Genomic DNA, 16,003 nt, shown 5'->3' on the forward strand with positions numbered 1-16,003 from the left:
AAAGTGTGGTTCTGGCATAAGGACAAGGAGATCGGTGAAACAGAATTAAGAGTACAGAAATAAACCCACACATCTGTAATCAATCGATTTTCACGAATGTGCAAAGACAATTCAGGGTGAAAGGATAGTTGTCAACAAATAGTGCTGGGACAGCTGGATGTCCACATGCAGAGGAATGAATCTGGACCCCTATTTCACACCATATACAAAAATTAATATGAAATAGATCAAAGACCTATATGTAAGAGTTAAAAGTATAGAATTCTTTTTTACTCCAAAAAAATATATATTTATTTTATATCAATTGAAAAGTAATAATACGATATGATAGGGATGGACAGATAGAAGATATATTTTGTGGGAATATTTTTGCAAATATTTATGTATGGTATAAGGAAAAGGAAAATGGGATGAGCTGGGATGTTGGAAGGTGCTCATTCGGTGTTCAACTAAAAACAAGTGATTTAAAAACATGATCCATGGTGGTTGTCTTAGTTTAAGGTGCCACATGTTCATTCTTTTGCCAAGAAATTTACTTATTTTTGGAAAGAACCTGAGGATTTAATCCAAATTCAGCAAAATTCTGCAAACATTTTGGGAAAATTGTTCTCAGTGGAATACTTTAGGAAATGAAAGAAAAGGAAGAGTGAAATATGACTATGGAGATTTGACTCTTCAGTGACTTAAAAAACAGTGGGCAGGTAGCTGGGTGGACCCATTCCAGATGGGCCTGGGCATCATTCTACAGTTGTGATTTTCTTGTAAACCACCATGACTCTCACTGGCTTGGATTAAAGAGGTTGCTCTGTTTTCACTGAAGTCTTCTGGCTATTATCACAACTCTGAGTTCTTCCGAAAGAGGGAAGTAATGTCTTTTCCAAATCTCATGAGGCAGTTTTCAATGAGAAATTGTACAAGAGAAACCTTTTTTGTGAATTCTCTTTTTTAAAATCAGAGTCATCACACTGGACTTTTTGTGAATGCATTTTCTAGTTTTGAGCTGCAGGAAGTGGACAGCTGAAGAATGCTTGGGGCTATACATGCTGATAAATTATAAGCTTTTATCTGATTGGATGAGGAATGTTCAATGTGTACACTCCAAAAAGGTATCTCAAGAGAACAACACTGGCTTTTGGCAGCTGGTCTAAAAGCCTCTGGATAGCAATTATTTTCTCCTCTTCATTCCCTTGATGAATACACCAAGGCATTCATCATAGAGATTGGATGAAAATATAGTTCCTTGGATATTCTTTCATTTAAGAATGATGTTTCCAGAAGAATGGACTCAAATTGTCCGAGTTCACTTTATCTCCAGAATTTAGTTTCTCCTTTAGGGCTCGATATGATTTTATATTTGCCAGTTTTCTGAAGATACCTTCTGTTGAGTGGCCCTTTTTGGTTGCTTTTTAAAAAGGCATATCCAGAGAGGGGTGGGTATGTTGTCATTCTCACAAACATCTGTGAGAGAAGCTCCAAAGAGCTGAAGAGCTGACCTAGCTTTAAGGCTGGTAGAGTCATGCACAGGTTGTCCTGGCAAGTGTTAGACCCCTGCCAAAAGAAGGGCTCCTGAAAGATGGAAGGAGAGATGGAGTTCCCTGTCCCTGTGGCAGGAGCATAATGGCTTGAGGATGGCTCATTTTAATTCTGTAAGAATGCTTGTGCCCAATGAGTGGACGTGGGGCCTTTTTCATGCCAGAAGTGACCCACAGCTGGTAATCTTCAGAGCCCAAAATGTGGCCACGAAGTTCGCCATGGGCCAGCCCAAGAGAAAGGACCTCCCAGTAGAGATGTGGCCATTCCCCACTTTGTCCACATAGCTAGCTGTCCACAGGTTGTTCAGCAGTATTTTATTTTTTATCTTAAAGGATTTCCTGCACTGGTAGACAAAAGCAACAAATCGCTGAACAAAAAGAGATGCAGCTTCTGCCTCCTCCAGCCTCTTTTGAGTTGAGAATCAGCAGGGTGGGATCAGCACCCTCCAGTGGTGTGGTTTTGTCATTGTGGGTGTCCATCTTGGAAAAAGGACTTTGCCTCAGTTAAAAATACATTATTGCTTAAAAATGCTAACAGTCATCGGAACCTTCAGTGAGTTGTAAACTTCTTGCTGATGGAAGGTCTTGCCCCGGTCTTGATGGCTGCTGACTGATCAGGCTGGTGGTTGCTGAAGATTGGAATGGCTGTGACAATTTCTCAAAATAAGACAACAATGAAGTTTGCCACATTGAAGGACTCTTCCTTTCACAATAGATTTCTCTGTAACACATGATGCTGTTTGATAGCATTATACCCACATTAGAACTTCTCTCAAAATCGGACTCAGTCCTCCCAAACCCTGCCACTGCTTTATCAGCTAAGTATGAGAAGTATTCTAAATCCTTTGTTGTCAACTCAATAATATTCACAGCTGTTTACCAGGAGTAAATTTCATCTCAAGAACCACTTTCTTTGCTCATCCGTAAGAATCAATTCCTCGTCCATTCAAGTTTTATCATGAGTTTACAGGAATTTAGTCTCATTTTATGGTCCACTTCTAATTCTAGTTCTTTTGCTATTTCCACCACATCTGCTCACTCTTCTTCCGTTGAAGTCTTGAACTCCTCACACTTATCCATGACATTTGGAATCAGCTTCTTCCAAACTCCTGTTAATATTGACATTTTGACTTCTCTCATGAATCTTGAATGTTCTTAGTGGCATCTAGAATGGCGAGTCCTTCCCTGATTTTCAATTTACTTTGCTCAAATCCGTCAGAAGAATCACTATCTATGGCAGCTGTTGCCTTGCAAGACATTTCTTAAATAATAAAACTTGAAAGTAAAATTAATCCTTGATCCATGGACTGCAGAATGAATGTTGTGTTAGTAGAAATGAAAACATTAAATCTTCTTGTGCATCTCCATTAGAGCTCTTGGATGACCAGGTATATTGTCAATAAGTAGTAATATTTTCAAGGGAATCATTTTTTTCTGAGCATCAGGTCTTACCAGTGGGCTTAAAATATTCAGGAAACCATGCTGTAAAAAGATGTGCTGTCATTCAGACTTTGTTGTTCCATTTCTAGGGCACAGAGTAGGTTTAACATTCTTTCTTAATATTTGGACCCTACTTTCTGTTTTTCTTTTTCTTTTTTAAATTGTATTTCTATTTAGGGATACAAATGGTTTTTGGTTACATGGATGAATTTTATACTGAGGAAGTCTGGACGTTAAGGGTACCCATCACCCAAATAATGTACATCGTACTCAGTAGGTAATTATTTATCCCTCAGCCCCCTCTCACCCTCCCATCTTCTGAGTCTCCAGTGTCCCCTATACCATTCTGTATGCCTTTGTGTACCCTTCATTTAGCTCCCACTTGCAAGGGAGAAGATGTGGCATTTGGTTTTTCATTCCTGAGATACTTCACCTAGGATAAGGCCCCCAATTGCATCCACATTGCTGCAAAAGACATTATTTCATTCTTTTTTTTTTTTTTTTTTTTGGCTGAGTAGCAATCCATGGTGTGTGTGTGTGTGTGTGTATGTCACATTTTTTTTTAATCCACTTATGGGTTGATAGGCACTTAAGTTGATTCCATGTCTTTATAATTTTGAATTATGCTGTGATAAAAATAGACATGCAGGTATCTTTTTTATATGATGACTTTTTTTCCTTTGGTAGATACCCAGTAGTGGGATTGCTGGATTGGATGGTAGATCTACTTTTAGTTCTTGGAGAAATTTCCATACTGTCTTTCATAAATATCATACTAACTTTCATTCCCATCAATAGTGTATAAATGTTCCCTTTTCACTGCATCCACACCAACATCTGTTGTTTTTTGACTTTTTAATAATGGTAATTCTGGCTGGGGTAAGGTGGTATCTCACTGTGGTTTTAATATGCATTTCCCTGATGATTACTGACATTAGTGGCATTTTTTTCATGTTGGTTGGCCATTTGTATATCTTTTGAGAAATGTCTGTTCTTGTCATTTGCCCACTTTTTAATGGGATTTTTCCTTTCTTGCTGATTTGCTTGCGTTCCTTATGGACTCTGTAGATACCCTGTAGTGGGATTGCTGGATCCACTGGTAGTTCAGTTACATGTCATTTACAAGTTTTTGTTACATTTGCTTTTGGGGTCTTAGTCATAAGTTCTTTGCCTAGGCCAATGTCCAGAAGAGTTTTTCCAGGTTTTCTTCTAGAATTTTTATGGTTTCAGGTTTTAGACTTACGTCTTTAATCCATCTTGAGTTAATTTTTGTATATAGTGAAAGATAGGAATCCAGTTTCATTCTTTGCATGTTGTTGTTCAATTTTCCCAGCACCATTTATTGAATGGAGTGTTCTTTCCCCAGTGTGTGTTTTTATGTGCTTTGCTAAAGATGAGTTGGTTTTAGGTATTTGGCTTATTTCTGGGCTGTTTATTCTGTTCCATTGGTCTGTGTGTCTTTTTTTTTTTTTTTTTTTTCTTTCCAGGAGATGGTGAGCTTTATTTTGTCTTGTCTGGATAGAGGTTTGATTTGCTCTCGAATGTTCCAGGGTGCAGAGAAAGTAGGAGAAAGCACAGGATGTCGAGGTCTATTCGGTGTAATCTTCTCCCTCGTTTTCATTTTCACCATCAACGGAGACAGCAGCATACTCGCTTGCAGAACCGAACTTGGAAGCTAGAGTTTCCTCGGGTTTCTTTGGCTCAGGTGCAGATCTGGACTCTTGATCCTTTTTGCCATCTTTCCTATCTGACTCTGTCCAGTGGTCTTTGTTCCCTCTGTCTCCTGGACCATGGCTAGAGTTCCCAGTTTGGCCTTTGGGTACATTCATCCCATCTACTTTATTTTCATCTTTCCTTGCTGGTCCTTCCTCAGATGGTTGAGCTGGAGCTACTTTTCCCCCACCGCTTGTAGGGATTGCTGCTCTGTATCTGAGCTCTGTGATAGAGCAGGAAGGTTAGAACTTCACTTCACCCAAGCATTCTCCTTTGGTGGAGGGGCTGGCATTATCTTTAGGGGCTGATCAGGTTTGGGAGTTTCAGAAGTTGGAGAGTGACAGTCTTCCTCCTTATTGAGTGTTTCATTTTCTAGAGACTTCTCACTCTCCTTCGTGCATTTCTGCCAGATGTGGCAGAGGTCCCGGTCTGTGATGACTCACTTCCTGTCCTTGACCATTCCTGTTCCTGAGTTTCTTCACTTTGCCAGCTTGGGTGTCTCTCCCGAGGACATCGTTCTAGTTTTGGCTCATCCAGCTGACGCTGCAACTTCTCTTGTTCCTTCTGTAGCTGTTCTACTTCTCTTTCTCTAGCAGCTGTGTCAATGAGCTTTGTCCCTCCAAAGATAGAAGCAGCTCGACTGGACTGGGAGGTACTAGCAGAGGAATCATCTTCCTTAGGAGTACTCTGAGGCTTTAGATTCAGTTTGGGTCTTTGGGGGGGACCTCTATCATCACGCCTATAATCATCCCAAGAGTAATCATCTCTGGAGCTCTACGACCTATCATCCCGTCTGTTGGATCAGTCTTCATCACAGTCCCCACCTCCTCTGTAGACATCATCCCTGTGGTACCCACTGCCAAATGCTTTTCTGCCATTGCCTATCTGGAAATCATAGCCTCTATCATAGTCTCTGCTGCCTTGGTCATCATAGCAATCCCAGCCGCCATATCAATCCATATCCCTGCGTGGGCCATCCCAATACTCATCACAATACCAGTCTGAATCATAACTATCTCGATACTTGTCTCCAAAGCTATCATCACCTCTTCTAGGTGAGTAGTCATCAAAGCTGTCTGTGGCAGGACGAGCCCTCCAGTCTGTATCTGTTTTGTCATAATCCCAATTTCTATCACAGCCAGAAGAACGATCATTCCTGTCTTTATCCTATGCTTGATCAGCAACGTCCACTTGAGTTCTCCTGTTACCTAGAGATTCTTCATTGAGACTCAGGGCACTGAGCAGGGAATCCAGGTCCTCAAATTCAGCATAACCAAAACCTTTCAACTTCTCTGGATTGCTGGGTTCATGTGGTAAACGCACTGCACTGATATTTAGTCTTCTAAAGAATTCCTTAATGCACTGTTCTGTCACATCATAGGGTAGGTTCCCTAGAAAAGCAATGTAGGGTGACAATTTGGGAAGATGGCTCCAGTCGATATTGGGTTCCCAAGCAGCCCCTGGAGCAGTGGGAAGGATGGAACGGTCAATTGGAGGTGCTTTATACACATCTTCATCATTACTGTTCCAAGTTGTTGAAGTATCTCCTTCCAGGTCATCTGTTTCATCAGCCCAGCTGACTGGTTTGGAAACATAGGTGCTTCCTCCACCAGTCCCCACATCCTTAGCCAGAAAGTCTGTTAGGGAGATAGTCTTCCCCTTCTTATTCTTTTTTGCTTAGTTCTTGAAGGTCAATAATGGGTCACGCTGGAAACTGGTATTGTTGAGGCCGCCATGTTGGGAGAGGCTTTGTGTGTCTATTTTTGCACTGTTTTAGTTACTATAGCCTTGTAGTATAATTTTAAGTCAGGTGATGTGATGTCTCCAGATTTCTTCTTTTTGCTTTGGATTACTTTGACTATTCAGGATGGTTTTTGGTTGCATATGAACCTTAGGATTGTTTTTTTCTAAATCTGTGAAAAAATGACCTTAGTATTTTGATAGGAGTTGCATTGAATCTATAGATTGCTTTGGGCAGTATTGTCAGTTTCACAATATTGATTCTTCCAATCCCTGAGCATGGCATGTTTTTCCATTTGTGTCATCTTTGATTTCTTTCGTCACTGTTGTGTAGTTCTTTTTTTTTCTTCGCAACTGTTGTAAATGGGATTGAGTTATTGATTTGATTCTCAGCTTGTTTGTTATTGATACATAGCAGTGCTATGGATTTGTGTACTTTGATTTTGTAACCTGAGACATTACTGAATTTATAAAATCTGGGAGTCTTTTAGAGGAGTCTTTAGAGTTTTCTAGGTATAAAATCAGAGATATAAACAGAGATAGTTTGACTTCCTCTTTTTCAATTTACATGCCCTTTATTTCTTTCTTTTGCCTGATTGCTCTGGCTAGGACTTCCAGTGCTATGTTGAATAGAAGTGATGAAAGCAGGCATTCTTGTCTTGTTCTAGTTCTTAGGGGAAAGGCTTTCACCTTCTCCCTATTCAATATGATGTTGGCTGTGGATTTGTCTTATTTTGGCTTTTGTAATTTTAAGGTATATTTCTTCTGTGTCTAGTTTGTTCAGGGTTTTTATCATGAAGGGATGCTGGATTTTATCGAATGCTTTTTCTGCATCTTTTAAAATAATCATATGGTTTCTGTTTTTAATTCTGTTTCTGTGATGAATCAATTTATTGACTTGCATTTGTTGAACCATCCTTGTATCCCTGAAATGAAGCCCAGTTGATCAGGTTGAATTATCTTTTCAACATGCTGTTGGATTCAGTTTGCTAGTATTTTATTGAGGCTTTTTGCATCTGTATTTATTAGGAATGTTGGTCTGTAGTTCTTTTTTGTTGTTGTTATGTCCTTTCCTTGCTTTGGTATCAGGGTGATACCGACTTTGTAGAATGAGTGAGGGAGGAGTCCCTCTTGCTCTGTCTTTTGGAATAGTTTTACTAGGATTGGTACCAGTTCTTTGAAATGTCTGGTAGAATTCAGCTGTGAATATGTCTGATCCTAGTCTTTATCTTGTTGGGAGATGTTTTGTTACTGATTCAATTTCACTCCTTATTACTGATCAGCTCAAGATTTCTTTATCTTTTTGAGTCAAGCTTAGGAGGTTGTGTGTTTCTAGGAATCTATCCATTTCCTGTAGATTTTCTAGCTTGTGCACATAGAAGTGTTCATAGTAGTCTTGCATGATCTTTTGTATTTCTGCAGTATCAGTTATAATGTCTGCATTTTCATTTCTGATTCAGCTTGTTTGAATCTTCTCTCTTCTTTTCTTGATTAGCTAGTGGTCTGTCATTTTTGTTTATGTTTTCAAAGAACCAACCTGTTGTTTCATTGATCCTTTGTATTGTCTTTTGGTTTCAATTTCATTTAGTTCTACTCTGATCTCTGTTGTTTTTCTTCTGCTAGCTTTGGGTTTGGTTTGTTTTTTCTCTGGTTTCTTGAGGTGTGACATTATGTTGCCATTCTTTGATCTTTCTGTCTTTTTGATGAAGGCATTTAGCATTACAAACTTTTCTCATAGCGCTGCTTTTGCTGCATCCCAGGAATTTGGGTAACTTGTGTCACTGTTATTATTCATTTCAAAATTTTTAAAAATTTCATCTTGATTTTATTGTTGACTCAAAAATCATTCAGGAGCATATGGTTTAATTTTCATGTATTTGTATAGTTTTGAGAGTTCCCCTTAGAATTAATTTCTAGTTTTATTCTGCTATAGTCTAAGAAGATACTTGGTATGATTTTAATTTTTTAAATTTATTGAGATTTGTGTTGTGTCCTGTCATATGGTCTATCTTGGAAAATGTTCCATGTGCTGATGAGAATGTATACCCTGCAGTTTTCAGGTAGAATGTTCTGTGAATGTCTGTTAGGTCCATTTGTTCTAGAGTCCAGTTTATGTCCAGTGTTTCTTTGTTGACATTCTACCTCAGTGATCTATGTAGTGCTGTCAATGAAGTGTTGAAGTCTCCTGCTATTATTGTCTTGCTGTCTACCTCTCTTCTTAGGTCTAGCAGAATTTGTTTGATGACTATGGGTGCTCCAGTGTTAGCTGCATATGTATTCAGAATTATCATATGTTCTTGTTGAATTGTTCTGTTATAATATAATGACTTTCTTTGTCTTTTTATTTAAAGTCTTTTTTTTCTCATATAAAATAGCTACTCCTGCTCTCTTTTGGTTTCCATTCATGTGTAATATATTTTTTTCCATATCTTTCCTTGACTCTACAAGAATCTTTATATGGGTTAGGTGGGTCTCTTGAAGGCAGCAGATGTTTGGTCTGTGTTTTTTAAAATCCATTCAGCCAATCTGTATCTTTTAAGTGGGGCATTACACCATTTACATTCAAAAATAGTATTGATATGGAGCTACTCTTGCAGTCATCATATTGATTGTTACCTAGTTGCTTTGTTTTCTTTATTGTGTTATTGTTATAAGCCCTTTCATTTATGTATGTGTCTATATATGTATTTATTTGTTGGGATGGAGTCAGTCTGTCACCCAAGCTGGAGTGCAGTGGCATGATCTTGGCTCACTACAACCTCTGCCTCCCAGGCTTAAGTGATCCTCCTACCTCAGCCTCCCAAGTAGCTGGGACTTACAGGTGCACGCCACCATGCCCGGCTAATTTCTGTATTTTTAGTAAAGACGATGTTTCACCCATGTTGACCAGGCTGGTCTTGAACTTCTGACCTCAAGTGATCCACCTGCCTTGGCCTCCCAAAGTGCTGATATTACAGGCATGAGCCACCATTCCTGGCCTAGCCCTTTCATTTAGATGTTTAGAACTCCATTGAGCATTTCTTATAGAGCTGGCCTACTGGTGACGGATTCCCTCAGCATTTGCTTTTCTTTGAAAGTCTTTATTTTGCCTTCATTTCTTAAACTTAGTTTGGCTCTATGTAGAATTCTTGTCTGACAGTTCTTCTGTTTGAGGAGACTAAAGATAGGACCTGAATCCCTTCTGCCTCACAAGATTTCAGCTGAGAAGTTAGTCTGATAGTTTTTCCTTTATCATTTATTTGATGCTTTTATCTCACTGCACTGCTCTTAGAATTCTTGCCTTTGCATTGGCTTTAGATAGCCTGATGACCATATGCCTTCGTGAGCTCCTTTTTTCAGTGAATCTCCCAGGAGTTTTTTGAGCTTCTGGTATTTGGATGTCTAAATCTCTAGCAAGATTAGGAAAGTTTTTCTCAATTATTCCTTGAAGTAGGTTTTCTAAACTTTTTGCTTTTTCTTCTCCCTGAGGAACATCTTTGATTCTTAGATGTGGATGTTTTAATTTACATGGTCCCGTGTTTCTTGGAGATTTTGTTTGTTTCTTTGTATTCTTTTTTCTTAATTTTTGTCTGACTGGTTTAATTTAAAAGCCTTGCCTTCAGACTCTGAAATTCTTTCTTCTACTTGATCTAGTCTGTTGTTAAAAATTTCCACTACATTTTGTAACTCCCTAAATGAGTCCTTCACTTCCAGAAGTTCTGTTGTTTTTTTTTTTTTAATATCGACCTCTCTAGAAAATTTCATTCATATCCTGTATTTTTTTATTTCTTTATATTGGTTTTTAACTTTCTCTTGGATCTCATTGAGTAACTTTATAATGAATATTTTGACTTCTTTATCTGGTATTTCAAAGATTTAATTTTGTTTTGGATCCCTTGCTGGAGAGTTAGTATGTATTGGGGAGGGGGTGGTATTGTAAATAAAACTGTTTTTTCATATTGCCAGAATTTTTCTGGTTTCTTCCCATCTGGATAAACTATTTCTTCTTATTATTATTGAATTTACTTTTGATTTGACTGGGTTCTTTTTTTTTCCTCCGTTAAGGATGTGACTTTAATTTGTAATCACCTAGCTTCAGCTCTGGGTGCTTTCAGTGGCAAAGTCTCTGTTGAGTTTCTTGGTTATAGAGAATCTGTGTGTGATGGCTTTCTCAGGCGCTAGTTTTAGTAGCAGTGTACTTAGTGTGTGGGAAGGTTCACTGTCTCCTGTGGGGCCAGAGTGGCAGAGGTCTCAGGAAGCTTATCTTGTTCCCCAGTAGTATGCACTACTCTCCTCCCCAAGTCTTTTTTTCACTAGGGTAGAATAGTTCAGCCTTTAGGCCAGTAGGAGGCGCCCATGGGTGAAAACCAGCTGCAGCTGAAGCAGGTGGTGGGTATATGCAGTACCCCAGTGGTGGACAAAAGTCTCAGCCTTGACAGAGGCAGCTGGGGGCGAGGGGCTCCCAGTGAAATGCACTGAGGTCTTCACTGTGGGAGGGGAGGGAGCCACCTCAGCTTCTCTACCAGGCCAGCAGGAAAGCAACCTCCCTGTCGTCCACCCCCCCACATCCCTATATTCTGGATATTTAGATCAGACAAGCACCTCTGTCCATCTGCAGGAACACTGACATTCCATATCCAGAGACAGTGGAACTCTATCTCTCATGAAAGCCTGAGCCCAGAGGGCACTCCTCCCAAGGCGATGCAGTCACCCCAAAGTGCTTGAGAAAGGTCCTCCGTAGGTCTACTCTCACTGAGCTCCTGTGGGAGAAGCCCCAGCTGTATCTGCGTTGTTGAACAAGAGGGAGAGAAGCCCCTTCACAAGCACCGGGGCTCCTCCACTGCTAGGGTAGAACCTTAGTCTTTCCCCACGGAGCCCAGTACTGCACCTGTTCCTCTGCTGAAAGAAACTTCCCACAGGCAGGAAGTTGTGGTACTCAAGGTTCATACTTTGGTTTCTTTTGTCCCAAGGGGTGTTCCCTTTGTGTGGCGCACTCCCCGTTCCCATGGGAATGGTGATCTGTGCGGGCCAGACTACTGTGAATCTGGCTGCTTATCTAGGTTTAGCCGCCTCAGAGACTGCCACAATCCAGGCCTGTGCTGGAGAATCTCGGCAAGGGATATAGTCATGGGGAAGACACAAGGGCTGAAGGTCCTCAAGCAAAACAAATGATCACAATGGGTGCACACCCAGTATGTTGCCTGCTACTACAGCTCAGGACCAGAGGGAAAGGGAGGGGACTTTGTGTGAGCAAGGACCCAAGAAGTCCCCAGATTGCAGCCCACTCCAGCATTTGGACTCATGAGGGCAGCGAAGCTCTCCTTGAGTTTGGATACCAGCAGTCGAAGGCTAGAGAATACCCTTTCCACAGAATACTAAGTCTCTCAGGGTTTGATACTCTTGCAGCTTCTTGTTACTTTCTTTTGTGTGCCTGTTGTGGATTCTTCCAGTGAATTCTCCAATGGACTCCAGCCCTCTCCCTGTAACACTCTATTTGGGATGTGACTATTTATTTGTGATTTTGTTTCTTTCTTCTGAGGTGAATTGGTTACTAGCATCTGTAGTCAACCATCTGGAGAAGCTCTTTAGTGCTTCAGGCTATGGGCAGGTCTGCGGGATGTGTAATGGTTTGGTCCCCACTCTTAGCTCCAGAGGTGGGTGATGTTGGGTGGAGCTGGGCAAGGCTGACCTGTCCTCTCATCTCATAAGGGCAGGTTCAAGCACCAACTCTGATGGTGGCAGTAGGGGAGTAGCATGGACTCTGTAAGATTTCATTGGTTGTAAGTAGCCTTAGTGCAGTGGCTTTCTCAATTGTCAGATGTAGTAGTAATGTACTGGGTACATGAACAGGCCCAAGGCCTCCTGAGCAGCCTGAGTGGTGTGAGTAATAGTGTTAGCTGAGGTCATGCAAAAGTTTTCTCCTTCCTGAGCACCGTGTTATTATGTTAGCAGACATTGTAGAGGGCTGTGTCAGTTGACCTCCAACTACAATTTAGGGACTTGTTGAGGCCATGGTCCCTTCCCTTTCTGCCTGGTCCTAAGCTGTAGTAGTGGGCGCCATACTGGATGCGTACCCATTGCAGAAGTTTGTTCTGCTCAAGTACCTTCAACCCTTGTGTCTTCTCATCACTAGATCCCTTGTAAACAGCCCCCAGTACCAGACTGGCTTGAGACAGCTGCACAGGATAGACAAATTCAGAGGAGCAGTAGGATTCACAGTGAAGTGGCACTAGCAGGAGAGAGCCAGCTGCAGTGGTGGCCTTGGGGATTTATACTTGGTTTATGTTACCCTGGGGAAACACTCATATCCCAGGCAATGGGCAGGGTCATGGAACTCCCTAAAGTCCCTGTCTGTGGTGTTAGGCTAGGGGCATAGCCTGTGGGGCCTGGATCAGGCAAGTCCTCACTCTGGCTCACCAGGTGTGGTCTCAGGCTGTAACCCCAGTGGTGATCCGAGGGCAGTTTCCTGGCCACTGGGGTAATGCTCCACGGAGGAGCAGAACTGCCTCTGTGGCATAAAAGAATCCTCAGGGAGGGGAGAGGGGTAACAGGCAGCAGTGAGACCCACCCAGCTCTCACTTTCTTAACACATTGGGTCTCACACTCACAGACTTCTGGCAACACCTGTCTCCTAGGCAGTCTGCCCTCAGCATGCAAAACTGCCCCCGGTTGTAAGTCTTCCTGCCCAAGACAAAGACCAAGGCTTCCAGGCCACACCCCTCCCAGTTTGCCTGCAAAGCAGGGGCTCCCAGCACCTGCCTCTGTGGCAAAAGCCTGCTTCCTGCTCACCTCTTATTTCTGATCAATGGGGTTTATACCCGCAGTAGATTAGATTGCTTATTTTAGTTGGCAGCTTCTTCCAACCTGTGACCACTGTCTGAGTTACCTGGCAGAATTCTGCGAGGTCCCTTATGAAGTAGGATCAGCAATGGCTTCCCTCCATCCCTGCTAGGGTGTGGGAGTGCACGCAAAACAATTTTTTTTTCTTTTATATGTGGAGTCTTGCTCTGTTGCCCAAGCTGGATTGTAGTGGTGTGATCTTGGCTCACTGCAACCTCCACCTCCTGAGTCCAAGCGATTCTCCTGCCTCAGCCTCCTGAGTAGCTGAGATTACAGGCATGCACCACCACACCCAGCTAATTTTTGTATTTTTAGTAGAGACAGGGTTTCGCCATGTTGACCAGGCTGGTCTTGAACTCTTGACCTCAGGTAATCCACCCCCTTCAGCCTCCCAAAGTTCTGGGATTACAGGCATGAGCCATCACTTCTCATATGCTCCTTGTGGCTCATCAAATCAGCACCAGTGCTTGGTAGGGTTGAGACATTCCTCTGTGGCATGGATTGCCCAGCTCCCCAGTGTGAGTGTGTTATCACGGAGGCAGTCTCCCCCCTTTCACACCCTGGAGACAGATTTTCACCTGACTCACCATGTAGGTTGCCACCCACAGCTTTCAAAGTGTCTGAAGTTTCTTTCATTTTTTCTGTTGAGTTTCCGTGTTTCTTCTTGGATAAAAGTTTACAGCATAAATGTCTGCACGTTATTTTGCTCTTTCCAAGTGGGTGAGGCATGCTAACAAAGCCTCCAATCTGGAGCCTGGGTAGTCTATAAAGAAAAAAGGTTTATTTGGCTCACAGTTTTGCAGGCTGTATATACAAGAAGCTCAGGACAGAAGGCTAAGTGGAGCCGGAGTATAGAAATCACATGACAAGAGAGGGAATAGTGGGTGCCAGGTTCTTTTCAACAACCAGTTCTCACGGGAACTCAGACTAAGAACTCACTCAATCCCATGGGAATGACACCAATCCATTCATGAGGGATCTGCCTCCAGGATCCTGACACCTCCCACCCTGCCCCACCTCCAACACTGGGGATCAGATTTCAACATGAGACTTGGCAGGATCAAACAAACCACATTCAAATCATAGCATATGTCATCTGCAAAGAGACAGTTTCATTTCTACCTTTCTAAGCTATATTCTTTTTATTTCCTTTTCTTGCCCTATTTTACCACGTAGAACTTCCAGTACTATGTTAGTCATGGCGAGAGCAGACATTTTTGTTTTGAGAGGGAGCATTCAGTTTTTCTTTCACCATCAGGTAGAGTTAGCTGTAGAAGTTTTGTAAATCACATTGCAGAATTTATACAAATGGCCAACAAGCATGTGAAAGAATGCTCAACATCACTAATCATCAGAGAAATGCAAATTAAAACCACAATGATATATTGTTACACCAGTCAGAATGGCTGTTATTAAAAAGTCAAAAACTAACATATTGGAAGGGTTTGGAGAAAAGGGAACACTGATACATTGTTGGTGGGAATGTAAATTAGCACCACCTCTATGGAAAACAGTATGGAGGTGTCTCGAATAACTTAAAATAGCACTACCTTTCAATCCAGTAATCCCACTACTGGATATCTACCCAAAAGAAAGGAAATTATTATATCAAAAAGATACCTGTACTCATATGTTTATTGCAGCATAATTCACAATTGCAAAGATATGAAGCAACCTACATATTCATCAACAGATGATTGGGTAAAGAAAATGTGTATATGTACACAAAGAAATACTGTTCAGCCATAAAATGAATGAAATCACATCTTTTATAGCAACGTGGATGACGCTAGAGGCTATTATCTTTAGTAAAACTAAACTAACTCAGAAAGAGAAAGTCAAATACTACATATTCTCATTTAAAAGTGGGAGCTAAATAATGTGTACACATGGACATAGAGTGTGGAATGATAGACATTGGAGCCTGGAGAGGGTGGAAGGGTGGGAAGAGTTTGAAGGATAAGAAATTACTTAATAGATACAATGTATATTATTCAGGCAATGGTTACACTAAAAGCCCAGGCCTGACGTGGTGGCTAATGCCTGTAATCCCAGCACTTTGGGAGGCCGAGACAGGCGGATCACCTGAGGTTGGGAGTTCAAGACCAGCCTGATCAACATGAAGAAACCCTGTCTCTACTAAAAATACAAAATCAGCTGGGTGTGGTGGTGCATGCCTGTAATCCCAGCTACTCAGGAGGCTGAGGCAGGAGAATCACTTGAACCCGGGAGGTTGTGGTGAGCCGAGATCGCGCCATTGCACTCCAGCCTGGGCAACAAGAGCGAAACTCTGTCTCAAAAAACAAGACAAAACAAAACTACAACAACAAAAAAAACCCAGACTTCATCACTATGCACTGTTTCCATGTAACAAAACTGCAATTGTGCCTCTTAAATTTTTATAGATTAAAAGAAAGACACATCATTAAAAAAATTGTGGAATTTCCCTCTATTCCTAGTTTTCTGAGAGTTTTGTCATAAATGGATGTTGAATTTTGTTCGATGCATTTTCTGCATCAGTTGATATGACCATGTTATTTTGTTTTGCTTTAGCCAGTTAACATGGTAATTATATTAATTGGGTTTTTATTATTGAACCGGCCTTGTTTCCCTGGAGTAAACCCTACTTAGTCGTGGTGATAATTCAGCTTACATACTGCTGAATATTGTTTGCAAATGTGTTTTTATGGATTTTGAACGTCAATGCTCATTTAGTTCCTCTCTATCCTTGCTGGTTTTCTGTCTAGTTGTTCTACCAA

At 41.3% G+C, this 16,003-nt stretch overlaps 1 protein-coding gene and 1 pseudogene across 5 annotated transcripts in view; one reads left to right on the forward strand and one right to left on the reverse strand.

Annotated features, from left to right (window-relative positions):
• The window catches only part of PHKB (phosphorylase kinase regulatory subunit beta), a 238,194-nt gene that overhangs the window by 102,605 nt on the left and 119,586 nt on the right, over nucleotides 1-16,003 (forward strand). The gene's annotated exons all lie outside the window — the stretch shown is intronic.
• Nucleotides 4,562-13,880, reverse strand: LOC129016018 (eukaryotic translation initiation factor 4B-like; annotated as a pseudogene).

This window comes from Pongo pygmaeus, chromosome 18 (genome assembly GCF_028885625.2).
Source record: "Pongo pygmaeus isolate AG05252 chromosome 18, NHGRI_mPonPyg2-v2.0_pri, whole genome shotgun sequence".
NCBI lineage: Eukaryota > Metazoa > Chordata > Mammalia > Primates > Hominidae > Pongo > Pongo pygmaeus.